At 37.8% G+C, this 10,747-nt stretch overlaps 1 pseudogene; it reads left to right on the top strand.

Annotated features, from left to right (window-relative positions):
- Positions 1 to 35: 35 nt before the first annotated feature.
- On the top strand, positions 36 to 8,797 carry LOC120203268 (annotated as a pseudogene).
- Positions 8,798 to 10,747: the final 1,950 nt, after the last annotated feature.

Below are 10,747 nucleotides of genomic sequence, written 5' to 3'. Positions count from 1 at the left end.
AATATCCTTAAAATATTTCTCCTTTCTCTTTTCTCAATAAAATGTCTTCGTTCTTTTTTCCATGATACATTTGAGGCTTCAACATCTAGCCACCGCCATTGTTGTCAGGATCCGAAGCTGACTTATTAATGGCTACGGCCACTTCCATCATACAGTCGCCGGCTGTCTTACTCTCTAGAAAAGGGACAGTATCCGATCAGAAAACTTCGTCTCCCTTTTAAATTCCCCAGTTTTCCTTGAAACGCCGTCGGTTCGCCGCTCTTTTCGCTTCCCTCCACGACTGCAACAACATCAACGACGGAAGCAATAAGATCACGAAGGCTGTTGGATTGGAGAAACTTTTCGTGGATTCCCCGTTCGACGTTGATTCAAAAGACTCCCCTTCGCAACCCAGTATGAAAATCTCCGTTTTTTCGTTTTTCTTTTTAGTGTTTGTATTTGGTTTAATTAAAATTGACATTTCACTTTATTTTCTCCAGGACCTCTTACTTCAGCCCAATTATCTAATACAATCTCTGATGGCCCTCGCCTTCGCGTTGCATATCAGGTGTTTTCTTAACGATGGCAATTATTTATCTATAATTATTTTTTTAACTTGCAGATATGTTATATTTTTTAATTATGGAGTTATAAAATTTGATTATATTTCAATGAACTTGTTTGATTAATTTATATTGAATTTTGAAAGGGAGTTCGCGGTGCCTACAGCGAAGCAGCTGCTGAGAAGGCCTATCTGAATTGTGAACCTGTTCCCTGTGATCAATTTGATGCTGCTTTTGAAGTAATTACTTGAACTCTTTTTTTCTCTCTCTTTTTTCATGTTAGAAATGAGGCTCATTAGGAACCGATTTTGATTATTGTTTTTAATTAGGCTGTTGAAAAGTGGTTAGTGGATAGAGCAGTATTACCGATCGAGAATTCCTTAGGTGGTAGTATTCATCGGAATTATGACCTCTTGCTTCGCCATAGCTTGCACATTTTTGGGGAAGTTAAGCTTGCAGTCCGTCATTGCTTACTGGCCAATCATGTTGTTAGAGTTGAGGACTTGAAAAGGGTTCTTAGTCATCCTCAGGTATGATGTAAGATTTAACCTTCTTGTTGACTAAGTTCCCTCTTCTTTTTAATATTAATGGTTTTTATCTTGATCATGTTCCAGGCTCTAGCTCAATGTGAGTACACGTTAACGAAAATAGGGTTGAGTAGGGAAGCAGTTGATGATACAGCCCTTGCAGCAAAGGTAAGTCTTGATTTGAGAACTGAAATTACCATGACATGAAAGATTATGTAAGCTTTGTAGCTGCGTGTTCTAAGTCAAGTGTATTAAGTTCTTTGACTGTCTAAGGTAGCATAATAGTATATAGGACTATAGTAGGTAGGCAGGAACTGCTTTATCTGGTTCAGTTCAGGTGGCTTCATTGGTGATCCAAAATTGATCAAATACATTTTATTTTCTTGTGTGGGTATAATAGCAAAGAATGGAATCAGTGTTTTAAAAAGCGTGCCTGAGGCGCTAGGCGAGGCGAGACGTTTAGAAGAAAGCCTCCGACCACTAAGGCGGCGGCGAGTACATGAGGCGGCAATTCAGGCGGCGAGAGACGACGAGGGGATGCTTTTAGCGATTCACGTACAATGACCCATTTTAGATTGGGCTTTTTGTCTTCATGCGAGTGAGCTCAGAGATAGAGAACGAGATCCGGTCAAAGGAAGAGAAGGGGAAGGGAGAAGCTGGGAGTGCCTTCCGGGTCGACTCAATGAGCCGTGGATGAAAGACACAAGCGAGTTGGAGGCGGCTGCCATTGGTGGAGAGATGATCATCGCCATTCCCCAACTGTGTTAGACATTTTCAATACATGTTTTCATCGTAATCATCGCCATCAATATAACTGCATTATTTTACCTAATTTTTACACTTTGTTATTTCAATTTCTTTGAAACATATATTTTCCTATCTTTTTTATAATAATTAATATTTTAAATTCAATCATTTAATGATACAATAATATTAAATATTCTAAAAATGGTAACTAATTAAATTGGATCAATTTTTTTATCAATACGATTTTATTCGAAAATATACATCCTCTACTTGAAGGTAACATTTTTTATACATAAAGATGATATTTAATTGTAAATGTTAATATAGTATTAATTTATTTTAAATTGAAATTTGTCTGCTAAGAAAATTGAGGTCTCAAATTATATTAGGGTCATGTTTAGTATTGTCTATTAAAAGTATTATTGAGATTAAAAGTATTCTTGAAATTTGGTGTTTTTTCTTATTAATTTAATTATTAAGCTATTTTGTGTTTGAGGTATGATTATAAAATATTTATAAATGTTTTGTAAAATTAAGTGCCTAACGTATGTGAATCCCTCGTCTCAAAGCACCTCAAAATTTGAGGCTCTTGGGTAGCTAATCGTCTTGGAGCGCCTCGCGCCTTTTAAAACACTAAATGGAATTAAGATTAGATGATTTTTTTTTTGAATGAATTTCCACTATCAGGGGACAAATACTTTTTAATTTTGACTGGTTTAATGATTTTTTTTACATGTATATCATGTGGCTTTTGAGAAACTAATGTTGGAAGTCAAAAGATGGGATTGTAAGTAAGTCAAATTTGGAGGCTGGAAGCTGAAAATCAAAGCTGGAAATTAAACAAAGGGGGGCATCGCATAGCCTAATGTTTTTTCAACATAAAGGGGTTGAAAATAAGAAAAATAAGGATCATATTTTCAACAAAGGGGGCACCATTTGGTGCCCTAATTTTTTAATTAAATTGTAATAAGGTTAATTGCACATTTAGCCAATGCACACTTTAGGGTATTGACAAGATTAGTCCTCAAGCTTCAACTATAAATACCCTAGCCCATTTAGCTTCAAAATCATCCCAAAAATCATTTTTTCCTCCCAATACTAGAGAGTTTTCTTGTGAGTAGTGAGTGTTTTGTAAACACATGTAAATTTTCTCTCTTAGTAAAAGATCTGCAGCAGCCCGGAGACGTAGGCACAATTGGCTGAACTCCGTTATTAATTTTTCGGGTATTATTTTTTCATTTTTTATTTCGCATTCTCACTAATCTGGTTATAGGGAAATTACTTGTTACTTGTTTATTTCCCAACAACTGGTTATCAGAGCTTTTGGTTGTGAATTTTGTCAATTTTTTTGGGAGGTTACTATTCATTATTGTTCACGTGAATAGTGAATTTCGTGAATAGTAAAAATTTTGTCGGCGATACGAATTTGTCGACGGATGTGTTCTAATACACGGTGGTTCGCAAAGATTGTCAGAAACGATCCAAATGAAGCCAGATTCGAGTGGGAGCGATGGCTGCATTCGAAGGGAAGGTGAAAATTGAGAAGTTCGATGGTGCAGACTTTGGCTTTTGGAAAATGCAGATTGAAGATTTTCTGCACCAGAAAAATCTATATTAACCTCTCTCAGGAAAGCAATCAGAGGGCATGAAGAATGAAGACTGAACTCTTCTCGACAGACAAGCCCTCGGAGTTATCCGACTGACGTTGTCCCGCAATGTTGCTTTCAACATAGCAAAGGAAAAAACCACGGCGGATCTTATGGCATCTCTCTCCAGTATGTATGAGAAGCCATCGGCCTCAAACAAAGTGCATTTGATGAGGCGATTATTCAATTTACAGATGGCGGAATGGGCATCAGTGGCTCAACACTTGAATGAACTCACACAATCACAACCCAGTTGAGTTCTGTGGAAATTGAATTCGATGATGAAGTTCGAGATTTAATTCTCTTATCATCTCTACCAGACAGTTGGAATGCTACTGTTATCGTAGTTAGCAGCTCGTCGAGAAATAGTAAATTGAAATTCGACGATGTTCGGGATCTGGTATTGAGCGAAGAAATTCGACGGAGAGAATCGGGTGAAGCATCAACCTCCTCAGCCTTGCACATGGAGTCCATATGGAGAACTTCAGAAAGAAATTCAAATCGTGACAGATCCAAATCCAGAAGGGGAAAATCAAGAACGGGAAAATCAAGAACGGGAAAGAAAGATTATACCTGTTATAATTGTGGCAAGAAGGGTAACTTTAAAAGAGATTGCCGAGCACCGAAGAAAAATACCGGCGCACAGGAATCTGCCAACATGACAGAGGAGACAGGTGATGTCATGATTCTAAGCGTCAACAGTCTGATTGAATCATGTATCATTGATTCAGGGGCATCTTTCCACTCCACCCCATGCCAAGAAATCATGGAGAACTATGTCAGTGGTGATTTTGGGAGGGTTCATCTAGCTGATGATGAAACCTTGAAGATCGTCGGGAAATGATACATCCGATTAAAGTTTCCAAACCAGACCACCTGGACGCTGAAAGGAGTGAGAAATATTCTTGGCCTCAAAAGAAATTTGATTTCTGTAGGACAGCTTGATGGAGAAGGATATAGCACAACCTTTTCAGGCTATGAATGGAAGATTACCAAAGGAGCACTCGTCATTGCCCGTGGTAAGAAGACCGGTACTCTCTATGTAAACTCAAATTTAGAGAATATCATTACAGTAACAGATGCTGATGGAAAATCAAACCTATGGCACCAAAGGCTTGGTCATATGAGCGAGAAAGGGATGAAGACACTTTTGTCAAAAGGGAAGCTGCCAGATCTAAAGAATGTAGATGTCGAACTATGCGAGGATTGCATCTTTGGCAAACAAAAGAAAGTCAGCTTTGCAAAGATTGGTAAGACACCCAAGGCTGAAAAGCTAGAGTTGGTTCATACTGATGTATGGGGACCATCTCCAGTTCCATCTCTTGCAGGCTCATTAAATTATGTCATCTTCATTGATGATTCTACAAGGAAGGTGTGGGTTTATTTTCTGAAGAAGAAATCATAAGTCTTTGATACCTTCAGAAATAGAAGGTCATGGTGGAAAATGAGACTGGTCTGAGAGTCAAGCGGTTGAGGTCTGACAATGGAGGAGAGTACAGAAATCGTAGATTCAGAGATTTCTACGCAAAAAATGGGATCAAGATGGAGACAACAGTTCCCATGACACCGCAACAGAATGGCGTAGCAGAGCGCATGAATAGAACTCTGAATGAACGTGCCAGAAGCATGAGGATACATGCCGGATTGCCTAAATTTCTATGGGCTGAAGCTATCAACACTGCAGCTTACCTGATCAACCATGGGCCCTCAGTTCCTTTGGATGGCAGAATACCAGAGGAAGTTTGGAGCAAAATAAATAAACATTTCACACTTAAGAGTGTGGTTGTATTTCTTATATACACATAGATTCTGCTGAAAGAAGTAAACTTTATGCTAAGTTCAACAAATGCGTCTTTGTTGGTTATGGTGGTGATGATTTCGGTTACCGGTTTTGGGACTATGAAAATCGGAAAATCATCAGAAGCAGAGATGTCATTTTCAATGAGAATCTGATGTACAAAGACAGGTCAACCATGGAATCAAGTAGCTCCAACACCGAAGCTGAAACAAAGGAATTTGTTGAGTTTGAGGAGATTTCTGGAAATGATGTTCAGATCACTCCTGAAGCAGTTCAATAAGAACCAGTCACACCAGAACTAAGACGCTCCTCCAGAATTCCTAAACTAACCCAACGGTATTCTCCTTATTTGCACTATTTGTTGCTGATTGACAATGGTGAACCAGAGTGCTATGATGAAGCAATGCAAGTGGAGGATTCAATCAAGTGAGAGTCTTCCATGAAAGATGAGATGGACTCGCTTATGTCAAATCAGACATGGGAATTAGCTGAATTACCACCAGGCAAGAAAGCGCTCCACAACAAGTGGATTTACAGGATCAAAGAAGATCACGATGGGAGCAAACGCTACAAAGTAAGATTGGTTGTCAAAGGCTTTCAGTAAAAAGAAGAGAATTTACATCTTGAGCAGTTAGATGTAAAGACAGCTTTCCTTCATGGTGATTTGGAGGAAGAAATCTATATGAGGCAGCCAGAAGGCTTCATAAAGGCAGGCAAGAAAAACCTGGTATACAGGTTGAAGAAGAGCTTGTATGGTTTAAAACAAGCTCCTAGACAGTGGTACAAGAAGTTCGACAACTTCATGGGTAGCAATGGTTTTACCAGATGCCAAGCAGATCATTGTTGCTACATCAAGAGGTTTGATAATAGCTTCATTATTTTATTGTTGTACGTTGATGACATGCTCGTTGCAGGTTCAGACATGCAAGAGATTATAAACTTGAAGCAAAAATTGTCGAAGCAGTTTGCTATAAAGGATCTGAGCGCTGCAAAGCAGATTATTGGGATGAGGATTAATAGAGACACAAAGTCGGAGACTTTGATGTTATCACAGGCTGAGTACATCAACAAAGTACTCTACAGGTTCAACATGCAAGATGCTAAACCAGTAAGTACACCTTTAGGTGTTCATTTTAGACTTTCCAAAGAACAGTCACCAAAGACGGAGGAAGAACGTGCACACATGGTGAAGGTGTCGTATGCCTCAGCAATTGGAAGTCTAATGTATGTCATGGTTTGTACTAGACCAAATATTGCTCATGCAGTGGGAGCAGTTAGCAGGTACATGAATAATCCAGGCAAGGTACACTGGGAAGCAGTCAAATGGATCCTCAGATATCTACGGGTACTACAAACAAATCACTTTGTTTCAAAGGTGGAAATACGATACTGACAGGCTATGTAGATGCTGACTTAGCCGGAAATGTCAACATCAGAAGAAGCACTACAGGGTACGTCTATACCCTAGGAGGAACTACAGTGAGTTGGGTTTCTCAACTATAGAAGATAGTTGCTCTCTCCACAACTGAAGCAGAATATGTCGCTGTTACGGAAGCCAGCAAGGAGATGGTTTGGCTCTAAAGTTTCTTGGAAGAGTTAGGCAAGAAACAAGAAAATAATGTCTTGTATTGCGACAGTCAAAGTGCTATCCATCTAGCAAAGAATCCGTCTTTTCATTCCAGAACGAAGCACATACAACTGCGATATCATTTTATCCGGTCTCTTCTGGAAGATGGGATTTTGAAACTTGAAAAGATCAGTGGAGCTCAAAATCCGGCAGACATGTTAACAAAGACGGTGACTACGGACAAACGGAAGTTGTGTTCAGCTTCAGTTGGCATGCTAGAGTAACAAGACCAGAAATGCTGCTGCATTGATCGAGGTGTAAAGACAGATTAAAATCAGTCTTCAAGTGAGAGATTGTTGGAAGTCAAAAGTTGGGGCTGTAAATCAAGTCAAATTTGGAGGATGGAAATCAAAGCTGGAAAACAAAGGGGGGCACCACACAGCCTAATGTTTTTTTCAACATAAGGGGGTTGAAAATAAGAAAAAAAGGGGTTCACATTTTCAACAAAGGAGGGCACCGTTCGGTGCCCTAATTTTTTAATTAAATTGTAATATGGTTAATTACACATTTAGCCACTGCACACTTTAGGATATTTACAAGATTAGTCCTCAAGCTTCAACTATAAATACCCTAGCCCATTTAGCTTCAAAATCATCCCAAAAATCATTTCTTCCTCCCAATACTAGAGAGTTTTCTTGTGAGTAGTAAGTGTTTTGTAAACACATGTAAATTTTCTCTCTTAGTAAAAGATCTGCAGCAGTCCGGAGACGTAGGCACAATTGGCTGAACTCCGTTATTTCGCATTCTCACTAATCTGGTTAAAGGGAAATTACTTGTTTCTCGTTTATTTCCCAACAACTAAAGATACGGGAGCTGTTGCAAGTTCTAAGGCTGCAGAGATATATGGACTGAACATTCTTGCTGAAGATATTCAGGTTTATGTCAGTTATATTTGTTTGTAGTTGTTTTATGTTGGATTTGTCAGAACTTTTGCATCTTGTATGCCTCCTCTTTTGACAGGATGATTGTGATAATGTTACTCGATTTCTCATGCTGGCTAGGGATCCCATTATTCCTGGTATGGAGAAGCCATTCAAGGTTAGCCTCCAAACAACATTACCATTTGCATTCAAAGTACTTGATCATAGTTGTTCCTTTGCTATGCTGCATTTATGAATCATTATTGCTCATAAAGTTCTGTTAATACAATTAATTTGCAGACCAGCATAGTTTTCTCACTAGAGGAGGGTCCCGGTGTTCTTTTCAAGGCACTTGCTGTGTTTGCTCTTAGGCAGATAAACCTTACAAAGGTAGTTTTTTTAAAAACATTTATATAAATTCTCTCTATATGTTTAAGTTGCCTTGAAAAACTTCGTTTGAAAGGTTTTCTTTCCTAGGTTGTATTAACATCCTTTATTTGTTTGTTACCTTTGATCAGATTGAAAGCCGTCCCTTAAGGAACCAGCCTTTGAGAGCATCTGATGATAGCAACAATGGTTCAAAGTAATTTTAGTAAAATGTTGCCTTTTTTTGGTTCAAAATAGCTTTTACTAATTTTGATAAATTATATACATCTTTATTTACATCCTGCTACCAACCATTTGGTGGGTTGCTTGAAAAGATTTCATCCTCATTGTGTCAATCTGCTCTATTAGATATTTTGACTACCTTTTCTATGTGGACTTCAAAGCATCCATGGCCGAAGAGAGAGCACAGAATGCCCTTAGACATTTAATGGTATATTGCACTGCCTCTTCCATAACCATTCAAAAGAATTAGTTGTTAGATATCTATCAATATGTTTCAATTCTACAGTTGGCACCAAGTCTAGTATTCAAACCATGGATAACCCCTTCCTCTTCTCCTTTAAACAAAGTTGTGACATATCTAACAGAATGTTTCCTTGGCAGGAATTTGCAACTTTCTTGCGAGTCCTAGGGAGCCATCCAGTGGATACTACCATGCTATGAATGCGTTGTGAATCATTGTAAGTTTTCAAATTTGAACAAATATCAGTGGTTAGATCGATGACAGACTTCATTTTCTTTACAATGATTTTGTGGCAGAATGTTGCTAGAGATCATTATCATTTTCTAGAATTTTGTATAACTTTTTCAAATTAATTTTCAGAGCTTTAATAAAATGCTGGGAAAAAAAATTAGGTTGCTTGGACTGATGCCATCAGTGATTAATAGAACTAAAACAATTTTCTATTTCTTGGAATTTATGAAAGAAATCATTCTATCATGTCAATCTGCTCTGGTTCATGAATATTTTGTTATTGAAGTGTGACTAATCTGAGAAGTAATCACTAATCCATTGTCTCTTGTCTGCATTGTTATAATAAGAATCATCATTTGAATTTGGTGGTAGCTATAAGAAAAGACTCAAGGCACTGGAGCTTTGAACATTTTCCCTGCTCCTTTTTCTTCGTTCTTGAATGTTAGAAGTTGGAGCTGTTTTGTATAATGGTGGATGTTTGATTTTTTACAGTTCAATATAAACATATGATTTCTAGGATGAATAATGATTATCTAATCGTTATCCTTTGAAGGATGGCCTTGTGGAAGATTGCTGTTTGATCTCCAAGAATATGACACTTATTATTAGAGACACTCGTATTCATTTTCTGATGGCTAATACATGCTATCCTGTTGTCTTTGTTATTGTTATAATTGGATGGGCATAATGGTAGTTCAAATTTAAGGTTATTTTTGCTCTCAATCTCTTCTTGGGACTTAGTTGGTTATATATATAATATACAAACTAGGGAGGGCAACATAAGGGAACTGGTCAAACTTTAATTTTGGACCACTTGTTGGAATGGTTTGTTTCTGCCTTCTCGAAATGATTCCTAGTTTCACCGTCATCAAGGAGCAACAGTCAAGTTGTTTACCCTACGGATGGTCTCGGATTTACCTCATCCCTCTTGGCCTGTTTCTTCCCAGCTCTCTTGGTTACATGACAAATATGGTAGTTGTTGCTAGTTGTTAATCTCTTCCTCTTTTCCCTTTAGGTTCGGCTTAGAATCGTTGGAACTTTTTTCTTGTTTACATTAGAGAACTTTACCGAGTAATACCCATAGTTAATTTATGTATATAGACACACCTATGCATATACACTTGATTGACAATTCTGATGCAGAATTCTATCTATGAATTGCAGATTTGTCACTTATTACGTAAGTTGTGATTTTTTTACAATGAGAGAGGCGTCGATAGATGGCCAAGCTGACCAGAAAACCACTGCATGGCATGAAGGTGCTGACAAATACCAATTTCACCATATGGCATTATGTACTTAACCGTAAGTTCCTTTCTTATACCAAACAAGGACTGATGGATTAGTTTCCTTTTAAATTTTGAGATTTTTTTAAATCTTGGTAACAGACTATCTACTCTCTTGTTTTCATATAGATTTAGACAATTGTGAACATGATAACAAAATAGGATATGAATACCATTGTAATAGACAGAGTATTTCCAAGTACAATTAAAAGTGATTAGCAATATATGATAGAAAACATGGTGCAATGTCGCTAACGTTTTATTTTTTTCCTCTTTGTCCAAATGGAAGCCACCAGTTTTTTTTCTTAATTCTTACATTTATCTTCAACGAAGTTCAACAGGTAAACAATGCTCTGCTATGTTCTTACACTAATACGCCACAGTATGCACAAAAATTAGCCAATGACCCAACAAATAATACAAACACACCCGAGACGCCTGCAAATGCTATCCTAAGCAAGAAAAGTTTGATTCACATTGGCTTTCATGGATAAACTTATTGGGCACTCGTGTCTGAACCGATATTCAATGCACCCGAGTCTGGTTAATGACACTGTCTTACAGTAAATCGTTCACCTCATTCCATGGCAGGTGAATGGAATTTAAAAACAAACGATCATTCATGCTCGTAGT

This window comes from Hibiscus syriacus, unplaced genomic scaffold (assembly GCF_006381635.1).
Source record: "Hibiscus syriacus cultivar Baekdansim isolate YM2019G1 unplaced genomic scaffold, ASM638163v2 tig00000340_pilon, whole genome shotgun sequence".
NCBI lineage: Eukaryota > Viridiplantae > Streptophyta > Magnoliopsida > Malvales > Malvaceae > Hibiscus > Hibiscus syriacus.
This window is presented reverse-complemented; position numbering and strand designations above follow the sequence as displayed.